Below are 17,164 nucleotides of genomic sequence, written 5' to 3'. Positions count from 1 at the left end.
ATTCTCAAAGAGTTATTAACTGAATTATCCAATATTTCTTGTACATTTAAAAATGAGCAAATTATGAAACATTATTTTTATAGCTGAACATGAAGCTTAATGATAATGCTATATTCTTTTCATTCTTGCTAAGAACCTGCTGTATGAAGTCGGTCTCATACGAATGAAGGAACAAGTCGGCAAAAAGAGGAGTACAATTCGTTCACATAGGAATGCCAATTGACTGTTAAAAACACGTCCTCTAAAAGTAAACAATATGATGTCAAGCATGTTGATAATGTTAGTTTCGAGAATGTTTTGTTTGAATCAGAGTGGTTTGTGTTCAAAGTTTAATTTATACCTCCATTCAATAAGATATTTCTATCTTTGTTGTTGGTCATTCTTGTTTCAAACAAAGTCGGGCCATATCTATGTATTTGTCTTGACGTTTGGGATGAGAAATGCTTGTGTAAAAGGTAGAAAAATCAAATGCTATGCACACTATTGTGAGAGGAACGATGCGTAGATTGTATCTACTTTAAAAGAACTTTGGAAAAAGTAAGATAACAAAAATACCGAACTCCGAGGAAAATTCAAAATGGAGAGTTCCTAATCATATGGCAAAATCAAAAGCTCAAACACATATCAAACGAATGGATACCAACTGTCATATTCCTGCCTTGGTACAGGCATTGTCTGATGTAGACAATGGTGGATTAAATCTGGTTTTATAGCTAGCTAAACCTCTCACTTATATGACAGTCACATAAAAGAGGAACGAAAGATACCAGAGGGACAGTCAAACTCATAGATCGAAAACAAACTGAAAACGCCATGGCCAAAAATAAAAAGACAAACAGACAAAAAATAGTACAGATGACACAACATAGAAAACTAAAGACTAGGCAACACGAATCCCACCAAAAACTGGGGGTGATCTCAGATGCTCCGGAAGGGTAAGCAGATCCTGCTCCACATGTGGCACCCGTCGTGTTGCTTAAGTTATTACAAATCCGGTAAATAGTCTAATTCGGTAGGTCACATTCGTGAAAAGGGAAGGGTATTGTAGTTACGACATAAGGAACATATCCGATATCATCTGTGAAACGGTTATTCCATAACGGTCAACAAACTCGTGATGGCGTCCGTAAAATTTACGAAGGGATGATTTCAACTTCACCATTTGGAACTCTTGGTTGAATAGCTTCCTTGTGAGCAGCAATCCTCTATGAAGGAAATCATGATAGGAAATACAAGCCCGGGAATATCGTATCAATTGGAAGATATATACTCCGTATGCAGGCGCTGCTGGAATAATGCTGCATAGAAATGGAAAGTTCACAATTGGGAAGCTGAAATCATCTCATTTGTCGTAAAGTTTTGTTTTCAACCGACCCTCATTGTCAATTTCTAGATGTAAGTCAAGATATGAGGCAGACTTAACTGTATCTGTAGTATCCTTTATCTCTAGTTCGATGGGATAGATTCGTTCAACATAGTCACCAAATTTTTTATTATTTAGTGAGAGAACATCATCTATATAGCGGAACGTAAAGGTAAAGGATATTGCTAACTTCTTATCTTTTTTCCTAAGAAGTTCCTGTATGTAGTCAGCCTCATAATAATAGAGAAACAAGTCGGCAAGAAGAGGGGCACAATTGGTTCCCATTGGAATTCCGACAGTCTGTTGAAAAACACGTCCTCCAAACGTAACAAATATGTTGTCAATCAAGAAATCAAGCATCTTGATAATGTCAGTTTCAGAGAATGTTTTGTTTGAATTAGAGTGATTCTTTACAAAGTAGGATTTATCCCTCCCCAAGACAAGATACTTGTATCTACGTTCGGCATTCTTTTTAATGAAACAAAGTAATACCAACTCTTTCAGTTTGTCTTTTAGTTTGGAATGGGGAATACTTGTGTAAAGTGTAGAAGAGTCAAATGTTTTAATACTATTGCAAGATGAGAGAGTCTTAGATTGACAACAATGTGTGAACAAAACAAACAGACATAATCGGTAAAATTGTCGAAAATTGGGGTACAGCAGTCAACATTGTGTTATAAACTGAATCACTGTAAAAACAAACAAATATGTCATCAAAGAAAGACAAAAATGCATAAAGACAAAGCACATAAGCAAAAACGAAAGACAGGAATACAAAAACTTACCATAGCACAATAACATAATGACGGGATGTATAAGTACCAAGCCAAATGGATAATATCAAAAATAGACTAAACAGTAAATTGTTAGGTATCCAGATCTAGTTTCCACTAAAAAAGTTAGTTTTACAAAAAACTCTGAAGCCCGGCATTGAATGCTGATAGAAATGGTGTTCAGGAAATTTTTCTAGTGTATGTCCTTTAGAACTGCATAACAAGGGGTAGTTTCTGTTTCTTTTTTTTTAACTGATATTATTGAGGCAACTGCCTTAGTTACTTCAATGGGACCTCTGTGTCTTGTTAGGAACTTCGTCAGTGGCCAACTTGCTGAATTCGTGCTGTTGTTGCCTTTCGAAAATTATGTGGGCAAATATTTAAATATTTCTGTTAAATTTCTTAGAAGCTTATGGATAATATGAAACTCTTTTAATCTTTTGGTTTTAAGCTTTTGGGTTGCTTTCTATTAAAGTTGACATCATAGTTCTTTTTTATCTATCTGAATGTCAATATGACATATGACAATCTAAAATCTTTTATAGGTTTTTTGTTACTTTTATAGTGTTGTAATTAATGCTATTTTATATGATTTTTTTCAATTTCTGTGTTGTTTCTAGAAGTCTTTTCTATCCTTTCTCCCGAAAAAAAAATGTTATATTCAAATTCAAACCGTTATATGATGAATATTGTAATCACGTCACGTTTCACAAAAGGCATTCACCAATCTGCCATTGTACGATTTCTTATCACATGACATAACATATAAACGTATTTTTACGGAAATAACACAGCAGGTGTCGCTAGTAAAGCAGAAACTAATTATAAAGATAAGAAGATTTGGTATGATTGCCAATAAGACAACTCTCCACCAGAGAACAATTTACATAGAAGTTAACAACTATAGGCCACCGTACGTCCTTCAACAATAAGCAAAACTTATACCGCATAGCAAGCTATAAAAGGCCCCGCAGTGACTAATGTGAAACAATTAAAACGGAAAAGGATGCTAATTTCTGTATGAAGTGTTTTGTGGACTTTGGTTTTTTCGTAGTTTACTTTTGTCGTTGTATTGTTTATCTTCGACTTTTCGACCCCTCGTTATCATCCTCCCATTTTTAATTGTCTTATGTATTTACTCAATGATTAAATTGAATTCAGAAATAAAAAAAAAATTAAGTTATACGAAACTTGTCGATATTTGGCGAAAGTAAAATAATTCGAATCAAAGAAGAAGAAAAAACATGAAGTAAAACACTATTTTGTTTTATTTCATTTCAAAATGAATACTTTCTACCTTTTCAATCTTCACTTTTAGATATAAAACGAATTATGTTCTTGGTCAAATATTACTTTTTTCTAACAAATTCTTCCAGAGAAATAATTCCATCTTTATCTTCGTCCATTATTGACAAATGGTGAAGCAAGGTCATGTTTTCCGTTATATGCATATGTTTCAAGGCTTTATTGATCTCAAACTGTTCCATCATGCCATTTCTTTGAATAAGAAAAAGAGTGAAAAACAATTAGTGAAATATAATAGATTTCATTATTGTTTAGTACATTAACTGTTCATAATCAATACAAATTCAAAAGATTTCTCTCGCCGGATGTGTACAGGTACAAAGAGAAAATAAATAATAAACCTGGGGAATTTAGGTGATTTTTTTACATATAAACAGCTAGTTTGATTTTATTTGATTGTAGAATACGTATAAAGATGACATAAATCTAACACCTAAATTTTCGTTTGTGAGTGTAGAATGCGTATAAAGATGACATAAATCTAATACCTAAATTTTCGTTCTATTAATTCTAAATATGTGCTTTTTATAAAAGACCGTTATAGATACTTTTTTTCAAAATGACTTTTTGCACTATATGTTATAAAATTATAAAAAAAAGATTAGGAAACAAAAAAAATACATTTTGAATAGAAGATATCCTACGAAAGCAAAAAAAAACAAAAAACAAGAGTAGCAAAAATCCTTAAGAAAATGTGTATAGTTAGCATGAACAAGTTGCATTCGTATATCTTTGGAAAAGACAACATAAGCTGACTAGATGTGTGGTGTGGTTCTTATCGCTCCACCTTTGGTTTACGGTATATTGTTCTGCGAAATTTTTGTAAACTATTCATTTAATGAATCTATTGTAAGATATAATTGCACGTTGTCAACCAATGACATAGCTTTAAATATAAACACGTGCTGCGACAACAAAATATTGAGCCAAAAACTTTTGCACGTACATGAAAAATAAGAAAACCAATTTGATGATGCCTTACTACATAGTCTTGTGATTTCCCGAGTTTTTAAAGGTACATTTCTACATTATACATTTATTTCCCTTGATTGAGGGAAATATGAAGATTTGTTCACCCGAGAAAAGTCATATTTCCCGAGGGCATCGCCCGAGGGAAATATGACTTTTCGAGGGTGAACAAATCTTCATATTTCCTGAAGGCAAGGGAAATGAATGTTTTATTCCACTATCTACATTTAATTTGTCTTCCTGAAATGGAATATGAAAACAATGAAAATAATACAACAATAAAAGATAACTGCAACTTTTTATTTCAACAATAACAACAAAACAAAATAAAAAGTTATAACAAATACATGTGTATGATTGTCATGTAATAAAGTATGTGAATACTGGAGTATTAAATGTTTTTGCTACATGTGCATGTATGTTTATGAGTAATTGAAAAAAGTGATAAAGTGTCAAAAGGTATTGTTTTTTTTGGAACAAAGGAAAAAAATCCTCTTGACCCACAACACTCAACCTGATTGGTTTTATTCATTTGGACATTCATGCATCTTTCTTGCAATGGTTGTGTACGATTGTCTTTCATATCACATGATTTATTAATTGTGTTCAAACCCTGCATTAGATTCATATCACTCAAGACATTTTCATTAACTTCTTCCAGTTCCATATCATTTGAAAACAGTTCTAAAAGTTCCTGTGGTGGAATAGGCTGCAGTACTTCAGAAGTTTTTTCAACAACTACATTTTCAATTTCTGATGAATGCTCCTGTTTATTTGTAGAGATTGCCTTGCTCAAAATATCAGATATTTCCCTCTTTTTTTTATCACTAACACGGTTTGAGTAGGATTTTAATGAATTTTCACTTCTGTGACCAGACACCTTCATTATGTGACGACCTGTTACCCCTCCTACGTCCATTACTGTGATGCTGGTAGCTCTAATGGAATGGTTGGTATATGCCATAAACAATAAAGCAATATGAGATATTTCAGACATCATACCAGCCAGAGTGTTTTTCCCAAGAGGAGATTTGCAATAACATGTAGATTCACCCACATCAGAGGATGCTTTTGGTCTTTGCCATAAAGCTTCAAGATCTGGACACAATTTTGAAATATAATTTTCAAAAGAAGCTACTGGACATTTCAAATCACCTGAAAAATTTAATAAAAATATTTAATACTAGATTTTGTTTGTTTTTTTTTCTCTCTGATAGCAATTTAATAAAGCATATTAGACATTAAAACTACAATGAATGCAATTTCATTAGAAACCATCTGACAAAATTTATGTAATTTTACTGATTCTGTATGTTAATTATCTTTTGACAGTTATACATGTATTTAAATAAATTTTCTGTAATTTCTTTATTTTGAAATATCATAATTGACATGATTGAATTGAATTTATAGACTCTGTGATGAAAAAACGCAGTCAAAGATCTGTTCTAATGTTTTTATTTTAATATTCTTGTGCGCGTATAGTAATTTTTCTTCAGCAATAATGCATTTTTCATGTATTTTATGCCAATTCATATATAAAGTATATTTGTTTTTTTGTTCTATTCATAAATTTATACATTTTGTTACTAAACAATATATCTACCAAGCAAGGATTATTCTGCAGTATGGGTTCTGCACATTGTTGAAGGTCGTACAGTTACCTATAGTTGTAAACTTCTATTTTGTTTGGTCGCTGAGTGGAGAGTTGTCTCATTGGACATACCACATCTTCTTACAAATGTCTTATAATACATGTATATATGCACAAAAATAATAAGAAATAGCAAGATGGAAAATTACCTTTCTTCTCGTACATCCTCCCTTCTGTAACTGAGTCAGATGGATCAGTGTTGGCCCTATGATTTTTGTCTAGTTCATCCTTGTTTTGGTAAACATATTTCGTACCACTTGCATCTTTTTTCACACGAAATGTATCTCTGGTCATTGTACGTAAATTTTCCTGACCTCTTCTACACAGGAAAAGCATTAACTCAAACCAAACTTTGAACTGGAGACCATAAGGAGTATTGACGTCAAAACAGGGGTATCACCACTGTAAAGTTTCTGTAAATCCTCCTCAGAAATATCAGGATAATGATCAACTTTAGCAAAGCCCTTGCGCTTTAAATCAACCTTAACTGCTTGGAATATCAAATTGCTCTTGGTAAATTCATTGTCCTTGTTTATGTCAATGTTTCTTTTTTCATGTAGGTATCTTTTTAATCCGTATTTGACATTTTGAATAGCCGATTTCTTGAACAAACTTCCGTCAGATTTACGAGCACCAGCATAAAAACTCTTCAGTGCAACGTCGAGTTCTGAAAGTTCATACTCTTCAAATTTTGTGTTTTCCCTCCCACTCTCCTCAAGATTATGTCGGAAACATTTAACTGCAACTGCAGTACTTTTTTTTGTGTTTAGTGAATCTTTGTTTTGTAACAATTCTTCAATTTCATCGTCGTCTGCCACATGAAATCGTTTGGCCATTTTTGTTTACAAACAAAAATATTCGGAAGCTCTCTAGACTTTTCAATTCATCATTTTTTGTTCAAAGAAGGATAACTCTAGTATAATCTTGAGAAATTCGAATAAGGGGAATATGACAATTGAATATGATTTTCAGAGGGGAATATGATGTTTTGTTAAATATCACATGGGACAGTCTCAACCAATGAAATGTTCGTTTAGCTATCAATATTTACATATAGTGGAATAACATCAAGTATCTAATCGTGTTTAGAAAGGTACCCTACTACATCATCAAGTGTCTGATCGTGTTTGGAATGAAACCTTAATACTTCACCAATAGTCTAACATAGTTTCAATGATAACCGACGACATTATCAAGTGGGTAATTAGTGTAAATGGTTATCAAAGGTATCAGGCTTGTATTTTAATACGTCAGACGCGCGTTTCGTCTACATAAGACTCATCAGTGACGCTCAGATCAAAATAGTTAAAAAGCCAAACAAGTATAAAGTTGAAGAGCATTGAGGACCCAAATTTTCAAAAAGTTGTGAAAATACAGCTAAGGTAATCTATGCCTGGGATAAGAACATCCTTAGTATTTCGAATAAAGCATACTGTTCTAATACGTAAATTTATAAACATGATATATAATTGATATTCATGTCAACACCGAAGTGCTGACAATTGGGCTGGTGATACCAACGGGGACGAAACGTCCACCAGCAGTGGCATCGACCCAGTGGTGTAAATAGTTATCAAAGGTACCAGGCTTATAAATTCATATGTGTAAATGATGTCCTACTAAAAACCCAAGTGTCTGATTAAGTTTCAATGATTTCCTTCTAAATAACCAAATGTCTTATTGAGTTTTGAAAGGAACCCTACTACATCATCAAATGTCTTATCGGTTTTAGAATGATGCTTTACGACTTAACAAATTGTCTAATAGAGTTTCAATGATCACTTACTACATCATCAAGTGTTTAATTGATCTTCAATGATGTCCTACTATATAACCTAGTGTCTAATAGAGTTTCAATGATGTCCTACTATATAACCTAGTGTCTAATAGAGTTTCAATGATGTCCTACTACATGAACAAGTGTTTAATTGAGTTCCAATGATGTCTTAATAGATAACTTAGTGTCTAATTTAGTTTCAATGACATCCTACTACATAATCTAGTGTCTAATTGAGTTTCAATGATGTCCTACTATAATAACCTAGTGTCTAATAGAGTTTCAATGATGTCCTACTATATAACCTAGTGTCTAATAGAGTTTCAATGATGTCCTACTATATAACCTAGTGTCTAATAGAGTTTCAATGATGTCCTACTACATGAACAAGTGTTTAATTGAGTTCCAATGATGTCTTAATAGATAACTTAGTGTCTAATTTAGTTTCAATGACATCCTACTACATAACCTAGTGTCTAATTGAGTTTCAATGATGTCCTACTATATAACCTAGTGTCTAATAGAGTTTCAATGATGTCCTACTATATAACCTAGTGTCTAATAGAGTTTCAATGATGTCCTACTATATAACCTAGTGTCTAATAGAGTTTCAATGATCACCTACTACATCATCAAGTGTCTTATCGTTTTTAGAATGATGCTTTACGACTTCACAAATTGTCTTATAGAGTTTCAATGATCACCTACTACATCATCAAGTGTTTAATTGAGTTTCAATGATGTCCTACTATATAACCTAGTGTCTAATAGTTTCAATGATGTCCTACTATATAACCTAGTGTCTAATAGAGTTTCAATGATGTCCTACTGTATAACCTAGTGTCTAATTGAGTTTCAATGGTGTCCTACTACATGAACAAGTGTTTAGTTGAGTTTCACTGATGTCTTAATAGATAAAAAAGTTTCTAATTGAGTTTCAATGACATCCTACTACATAACCTAGTGTCTAATTGAGTTTCAATGATGTCCTACTATATAACCTAGTGTCTAATAAAGTTTCAATGATGTCCTATTATATAACCTAGTGTCTTATAGAGTTTCAATGATGTCCTTTTATATAACCTTTTGTCTAATAGAGTTTCTATGATCACCTACTACATCATTTAGTGTTTAATTGAGTTTCAAATATGTCCTACTATACAACGTAGTGTCTAATAGAGTTTCAATGATGTCCTACTATATAACCTAGTGTCTAATTGAGTTTCAATGATGTCCTACTACATGAACAAGTGTTTAATTGAGTTTCAATGATGTCTTAATAGATAACGAAGTGTCTAATTGAGTTTTAACGACATCCTTCTACATAACCTAGTGTCTAATTGAGTTTCAATGATGTCCTACCACATAACTAAGTGTCTTATTGGGTTTCAATGATGTCTTACTGTATAAACAAGTGTGTAAGTGATTTTTAACAATGTCTTACTACATATCCGAGTGTATTATCAAGTCTGAATGATACCTTTTCACACCACGAAGTGTCTTACCGAGTTTAAATTAAGCCTTTTAAACCAGCAAAAGTCTTATTGAGTTTCATTGATGTCACCCTACATATATAAGTTTCTAATCGCGTTTCAAGGATGGCCTATCTCATAGTCAAGTATCTAATCGAATTTCAATGATTTCCGACTACATAACCGAGTGTCTAATCGAGTTTCAGTGATGATATACTACGTAATCAAGTGCAAAATCAAGATTCAATAATGCCCTACTACATAACTAAGTGTATAATCCAGTTGTAGTGGTGCCCTTTTGAACCCCTATCTGTATATTATGGTTGTGAAGAATGTTTTACTTTATCGTCAAGTGAATTCCTTATTCTTAACTTAAAGCAATCTTTTACGGTGTATTCATTATCATTTGTTGGATACCAATGTTCATGGTTTTTGTGGGTACAGGTGAACCACGAATTTAAATGTTTAACGAAGTACAAATTTTCTATCAGGTCGTATGCAGACTTTGGAAAAACCACGAAATTACATATCCACGAAAAGGCAAATTTTCCGCAACCCACGTAAATTGGTACCCACGAAAATAAATGAATCCACCGTACTTAGAAACATCTGTATTTAAAAGCGCCATTCAGATTAACCAAGGGATTGATTGAAAAAGCGATAACGGACAACAATTCAGAATAAATTTTATAGATATGTATGGTTATAAAGATTAATGATTTTGTGACATTTTTTTTCTTTTTTATGAGATATCTAAGTTGCTTATACTCACTTGTTGATATCTAGTCCAATATATGTAAGATAGGCAGAAATATCCGTAGTATCATTTGACACATGACGTCGTTTTCGTTTGGCGTTATAACACTTGCATCCATTTCCACGTCCATAACAATGTTTTCCTCTTGGCTCTGTACAACATTTACATCCACAACACAATATGTTACATGGTTTAATCCCACAGCAAGGTGTTCCGGGTGTGCAATTCCTGCAATGATATCTAAAAGGTTTGAAACAGCTCTCCCCGCTTACGGTTTCCATGACAACTGACCAAATGACAAATAGAAGCGTCAACTGTACAAGCGTCAACTGTAGAAGTTATGACATCTACAAAACAATAAAAACGTAGAACGGAATGACGCAAAAACTAATCAATTGTCCAAAAGACATAAAGTACCGCTATTGTACTATGTACTATGTATATGAGCTGATAGACAAAACACTTAAGCCTATCAGAAGATGGGTTACATTCAAAATGAATTATTGTGTTAATATTACATTGTGAACTGTCTTTTTTTATTTGTGTATCAACATTAAAGCAGAGCGTGCATATGGTTAACTCTCTCCTAGTTGACAAGTTCTATTTTCATGTAATAACACTTGGTCGATATATCTGCATGTTGAATAGGTAGTGCCGAGCTCTAGGTAATCATCAACTTAGTAATGACTTGGCATAATATTATCTTAGAAGACATCGGACATCATAAAAAATGTCTCTTTAGAACATCAATATCAAGAAAATATAGAAACATACTTTACTAATGTAACGATATACTCACTGTAGTAGATCAAGAACCAAACGACGTTTTGAATAAAATTCCATCAGCTTTGTATTTATATTAATATTTTTTTATTGTGATTTCACAAGGTTAACATGAACGCAATACGTAATCACTAAATATACCACAAGCCACGTTAAGAAAATAAAATATGCACACACACTTCCTTATCAGGATTAAAATTCTTAAACGAAGTTGAGTTGATCGTTACAAGAATGTTAGACACGTAATCAATCACAAGCATTCTTACCACGGATTTTTGTTAGTTCTTTGGTCCATTGAATTGTTAAATGTAGTGAAAGTTAAATAATGTATTATTGATATTACATTTTAAATAAATGCATTTTGGCAAAGTATTGTCTCCTTTTTCTTTGACTTGTTCATCCCGTTTTTATCGTCTTGTGTATCTAACTAATGATAAAATTTATTCAGAAACTGTAATGATATGCAATAAGTTGTGAAAGTAAAAAGGAAATATAATGTAACACATTAAATTCACAGATTAATGCAATATTTTGTTTGAATTGTTCCAAAATTTAATACTTTCTGCAGTTTCATTTTTAGATAAACATGTATAAACTGAAGATGTCAGCTATAATTCTTCACCGTCAAATTCTTCCATCTTTATCTTAGTCCATGATTGAACAATGATGAAGCACAGTCATGTTGTCCGATAGGTACATCTGTTCAAAGCCTTTTTCTCATCTCAATCTATTCCATACACCTATTTTCTTAAAACAGTTGTAGCAAATGAAAAATATAATCAGGTTTTATAATTTACTGTTCATGATGTATTAGATATAGAAAAAATCCTACCGTTTTTCAACTGACAGTTATTATAGATTTTATAAGGTATCAAGTTGTTATCCATTCGTTTGAGATTTTGATTTTGCCATTTGATTAAGGACTTTTGTTTTGAATTTTCCTCCTTTTTTCATTTATAAAAATCATTTTTTGATTTTACCTTTTGTAAAAACGTAAAATGCACCAGATGGGAAATATTTTTTGATTTATTCTATCAATAAACTCATCATAGATACTAAAGTGAAATAAAGAACGAAGTTGAAGAGCATTGAGGGCCAAAAGTTCCTAAAAGGTTTTGCCATATTCTGCTAAGGTAACCTTTTCCTGACGTAGAAAAGCCTTAGTATTTAAAAAATTCAACGTTTTGTAAACAGTTAATTAATAATAATGACCATATCGATGATAAGTCATTTCAGCACATAAGTGCTGACTACTGGGCTGGTGATACCCTCGGGGAATAAAAACTCCACCAGCAGTGACATTGACCTAGTGGTTACAAATAAACTCATCATAGATACAAGGATTGGAAATCGATATTTGAATCATTATTATAAGAACAATACCAACATTTTAAACAAACAAAAATATGAAACCCTGTCTTAATTAGAAAAGATGGAGTATGAACAGTAACTTTCTTGCACTTGCAGTATATTCATTTGCCAATTTTCATATTTTTTAACAGCAGCAATTTTCCTAAAGTAAGTCAATTTATTTCCTTATCAATAAATTACGCTTAAGCATTAGCAATAATAAGGAGAATGGGTTATACGCACTCACGATTTGTGTCATGACATTGTATGGTATAATAGCGTTACGGAGTAGGTATTTGATTTGATTTTAAACATATTTTATTCATTAAGATATGAAAAGGATTGAGCAACAGGCACAGCCTATAAAAGCTCTCTCCATATAAAGTAGATATCATGGTGACGGTACAGTGGACATCAATAACGTCACCGAATTTTATTTATTTTTGTTCCGCTAAAATGTCTAGACGATATAGTTGATAAGGATTCGTCGTTCATTTCGATTTTTACAAAAATTATTTGAAACACCAAATAAGGAAATAGTAAAGTAATAATACAAGTATGTGCCTTTTTTATGACGTTCCCTATGTATCCTTCACTACAAAAGTCAAAAAGTCTGAAAAGACCAGTTTTTGTATGAATTTGCATGAATTTTTACTCGACATTTTTAATTTGTCTGAATAATTTTTAAAAATTCTTGACATAGTATGAATTTGTCTAATAAGGTCTTGATTTTTCTTGACAAGTGTCTTGACAGTATGAACATTGTCTTAAAATTTCTCGACACTTCCTGTATCATCTGATAAGAGTCTATATTAGTCTCGACCAATTCTTGACTGTCTCAAATTTGTATCGATCTGTCTTGACATATTCTTGACATTCTTAATAATGTCTGAATATGTCTCGAGATATTCTTGACATTCTAAATAATGTCTGAATATGTCTCGACACATTCTTGACAGTCTTAAATATGTCTTGACACTATCTCAACAGTATAAATTTTGCCTGAAATGTGAACAGACTAATTCTGCACTGTTTATGACATTCTATTGCTGTTATATACTCCTTTTTATTATGGCTAAACTAAACTTTGAAGAATCAAGGATTAATTTGGTATAGTAAGATACCCTTTTGGTGCAACTAAGTTAGAATACCCTGAATAATCCCCCATGTAGTTTAATTTTGATTTATTTTTATTTTAAGTAATTGTTTTCACTTGGAATATAGGTCGAAGGTATTGACAAACAGCAGTTAGATTTTTGCCGTTCGCAAAACTGCCAGTCAAATTTGCTTTACTAAAATAGGTGTCTTGTATCTCTTTTGGACCCCACAATTCATCGTGTGGGTTTGTGTGGCTAAAAAAAGAGGGGGGGGGGGGGTGGGGGCTTTCGTTTAGGTCAAAGAATGTGTTCCCATCTTGATTCAAAAACCTTATTTATTTTTTAGAACAACCCAAAAACATTTTTTATTCAAATTTTAGTGTTGAATTTTATAATTTTTTTTCAAAAATAACTCCTTCCTGAAAAGAAAAAAATGTTTAGATCTATATTATGCATCTCTGTTTGAGAACCATTTCATAAGACCGATGATTTCTATAGAAATCATTGATGGGACCCATTATAAATACATTTTTTTTATTATTCCTGGAGTAGATAATAATTTTCTTTTAATCTTTTGGAATTATTCAATTTGTTTTTATGTTAAAATAATTCATAATTTTGATGAAGAAAATCCATTTCAATTCATTTTTTTTCATCAAAATGATGATTTTCATTTTCATCTATCAACAAACTTTTTAAATTGTAGTGGCATGGTCGATCAACTGATAAGTTGTATGGCTATATTACAGGTAAAGCAATAACTTCTATTTGACAGTTGCGTGTACTCTGGGGTGTGGAATACCTTAATTTTATGGGGAACATCCTGTCCATGTGTAATACTTAATATATTCCAACAGATGACATTACACAAATTTTTCTTCTGTTAAATGAATGATTTGTATATCATCATAATTTGCTATTTATATAAACCACATTTTGGTATAATAATTATTTACCATATCAACATTGAATATTATGAATGTAGAATGAAATTTGTCTACAGTATGATTGGTTTGAATCATTTAATTTATAAGATTTAGGAATCAAAATTTGTAATTATTTAAAAACCCACATTGAAATTATTTTATATCAACACACCCACATTTGAATTATTTTATACTTTAGATTTCATAGCCATATTTGCATTTGTAAAAATATTTATATACCCAAATTTTCAATTATTTTACATTCCCAACTTTTATTTTTGTTGTAAAGAAGTGTAACTTGAAACAACAGTATATCATATAAAGAGAAATAAAGATTAAAGTTATATCATGAATATTGGTCATGATTTGTAAAACTCAGAACTGTCAAGTAAATTTAAGACACGATTCAAAATGTTCAGAATATGTCAAGCCATACTGAGAAAAAATAAGAATGTCGAGAATATGTCGAGAAATTTCAAGACAGTATTCAAATGTCAAGAAATTGTCAAGAAATTTTAAGACCATATTCAGAATGTCGAGAATATGTCGAGTAAATTTCATACAAATTTAATATAAATGAGAATTTGTCAAGAAAAATTAAGACACAAGTCATACTTTTGGAGAATGTCGAGTAAAAGTTCATGCAAATTAAGACAAAAACTGGTCTTTTCAGACTTTTAGACTTTTGTAGTGCTTTGTATTCTTGATGTTAATTTCAACAGCTTGTATCTGAAAAAAACGAAAACAGTTACCCCCTTTTTTATTTTATTTGTTTATTTATTTTTAAAAGCAGAATCCACATGTAAGTTTTTCTTTAAATCTGTGGAGTAATTATTTACGTACACTTTGCCTTAATTCTAACTTTGTTTGCATAAGAAAATATTCACATTTCGATTTTCTTTGATTTTGATATTCTGACATAACATAAGATAACTATATATTGCAAGTTAGATGAACTAATGGCATTTTATTTCATTTCCAAGCGAATGCATATGATATTGAATGTTTTAACTTTTTGTAAATATGACATAGATGATTTATTTATTAAATCATCTGCATCACTATATTGTTTTGGAACAAAAGTGTGTAATGCCATTTCCTGTGAACACCATTATTATTTGTCGGATGTGAAGATGATACATATTTAGTTCTATGCAGTTATTTTACTTTTGATAAGTAGAACCCCATTGTCTTTGCAACGTGTATCTGGCTATTGTAAGAATCAGATTATAAAGTATGTACATGTAAAATTTGTATAAATTTTCTTTACTTGAAAGTTAATCATTGGAAATACAAGTATTTATTTCTACTGAAGAGACAGATTTCATTGAGCAGACACACATCTGAAACTGTACAAAGTCGAACAGATTTGGTATATGACGTATTAAAGTAGTGTTATTTTCTTTGGTTACATCTTCTGACATCAGACTCGGACTTCTCTTGAACTGAATTTTAATGTGCGTATTGTTATGCGTTTACTTTTCTACATTGGCTAGAGGTATAGGGGGAGGGTTGAGATCACATAAACATGTTTCACCCCGCCGCATTTTTGCGCCTGTCCCAAGTCAGGAGCCTCTAGCCTTTGTTAGTCTTGTATTATTTTTAATTTTAGTTTCTTGTGTACAATTTGGAGTTTAGTATGGCGTTCATTATCACTGAACTAGTATATATATTTGTTTAGGGGCCAGCTGAAGGACGCCTCCGGGTGCGGGAATTTCTCGCTGCATTGAAAACCTGTTGGTGACCTTCTGCTGTTGTCTGTTCTATGGTCGGGTTGTTGTCTCTTTGACACATTCCCCATTTCCATTCTCAATTTTATTGTGTACTTCCTTGAAACAATCTTTTCCACAGAAAACGACAATTTTTTATCAAATATCCAAATTCGGTGACTGTTATTGATCTGTCTCTTATAGGCTTTGACGCATGCTCATTCGACGTACTGCCTGCGAAATTACAAATTTGCATATACATATTGTTTATTTTCAATGTATTTAAATGGAGTTTGTCTTAATAATATTCTGCATTTGGGGTATGTCGAGAGATTTAGAATACTTGAAATAAAAGAGGGATTGATTCCTGATGAAGTGTTTTAAATCTAATTTTTTATCCGATTTCGATGAGAGTTTTTTCCATTGTGTTGCTCATTTTGATCCCTTTCAGAAATGTCAACAAGTGCTACTTAGCTCATACGGTTATTGCGATAAATGTGTAAAAAAACCTACTGAAAATCACACTTTACCACACTTTCCTTACGGTAATCAATATTTTTTTTTTTCCAATCGAGATGCATTGGGTCTTTTGCACTACGTTCCTCGTTTTCATTTCTTTAAAGAAGTATAGTTGAATGCCTTAACCGGGTCTAAATCCTTGCTGTGTTCATCTCATTACTGTGACCACACTCTTTGTTTCAACACTTGCCAATTTGTACCGCAATTTCATGGGACTCTTCTAGTTATAATAATATGAACGTAAAAAGTAGAAGATACAAAGTTGAGAATTGGAATTATATTGGTACATAATGAATAACTGACCTAGAGGTGAAGAGTGCAGACAATACATTGTTTAAGCTTAATGATAAATGCAGAAGTCAGTATTACATGATTATACTTATATTCAAATCTCTTACATAAATCTATTAATATCTTATCTGTTTGGTGAATTTCAAAAGTAATTTACATATATCAAACATTAAACAAAAGACAATTCGAAATGAAGTTATATTTGGGGCAGTAAAGACAATTTAGAGTACTCAGAATATGTCATTCTTCAGTAACAATCATTATGTGCACAAGACTATTCTAAAACATATAACATTTATAAATAAAGCTATTGAAATGGCATTAGATACCGTTTTGATAGTACGAGTCGAAAGTATGTCCAGAGCATTTTTATCTAACTTATTGAAGAGAATATTGGATAAGCATTCGTTAATAGACTT

At 31.8% G+C, this 17,164-nt stretch overlaps 1 long non-coding RNA gene across 1 annotated transcript; it reads right to left on the bottom strand.

The window, feature by feature from the left end:
* Positions 1 to 3,434: 3,434 nt before the first annotated feature.
* On the bottom strand, positions 3,435 to 11,620 carry LOC127721234 (uncharacterized). Its single transcript, XR_007991086.1, has 3 exons — positions 11,476 to 11,620; positions 10,086 to 10,417; positions 3,435 to 3,633 (listed from the first exon to the last, which is right to left on the bottom strand). It is a non-coding gene; the product is annotated as an uncharacterized LOC127721234 (long non-coding RNA).
* Between the last annotated feature and the right edge of the window lie 5,544 nt (positions 11,621 to 17,164).

The sequence above is a fragment of the Mytilus californianus genome, unplaced genomic scaffold (assembly GCF_021869535.1).
Source record: "Mytilus californianus isolate M0D057914Y unplaced genomic scaffold, xbMytCali1.0.p SCAF_12, whole genome shotgun sequence".
NCBI classification, from domain to species: Eukaryota; Metazoa; Mollusca; class Bivalvia; order Mytilida; family Mytilidae; genus Mytilus; species Mytilus californianus.
The sequence above is the reverse complement of the archived record's forward strand: the minus strand, read 5'-3'. Positions and strand labels throughout refer to the sequence as shown.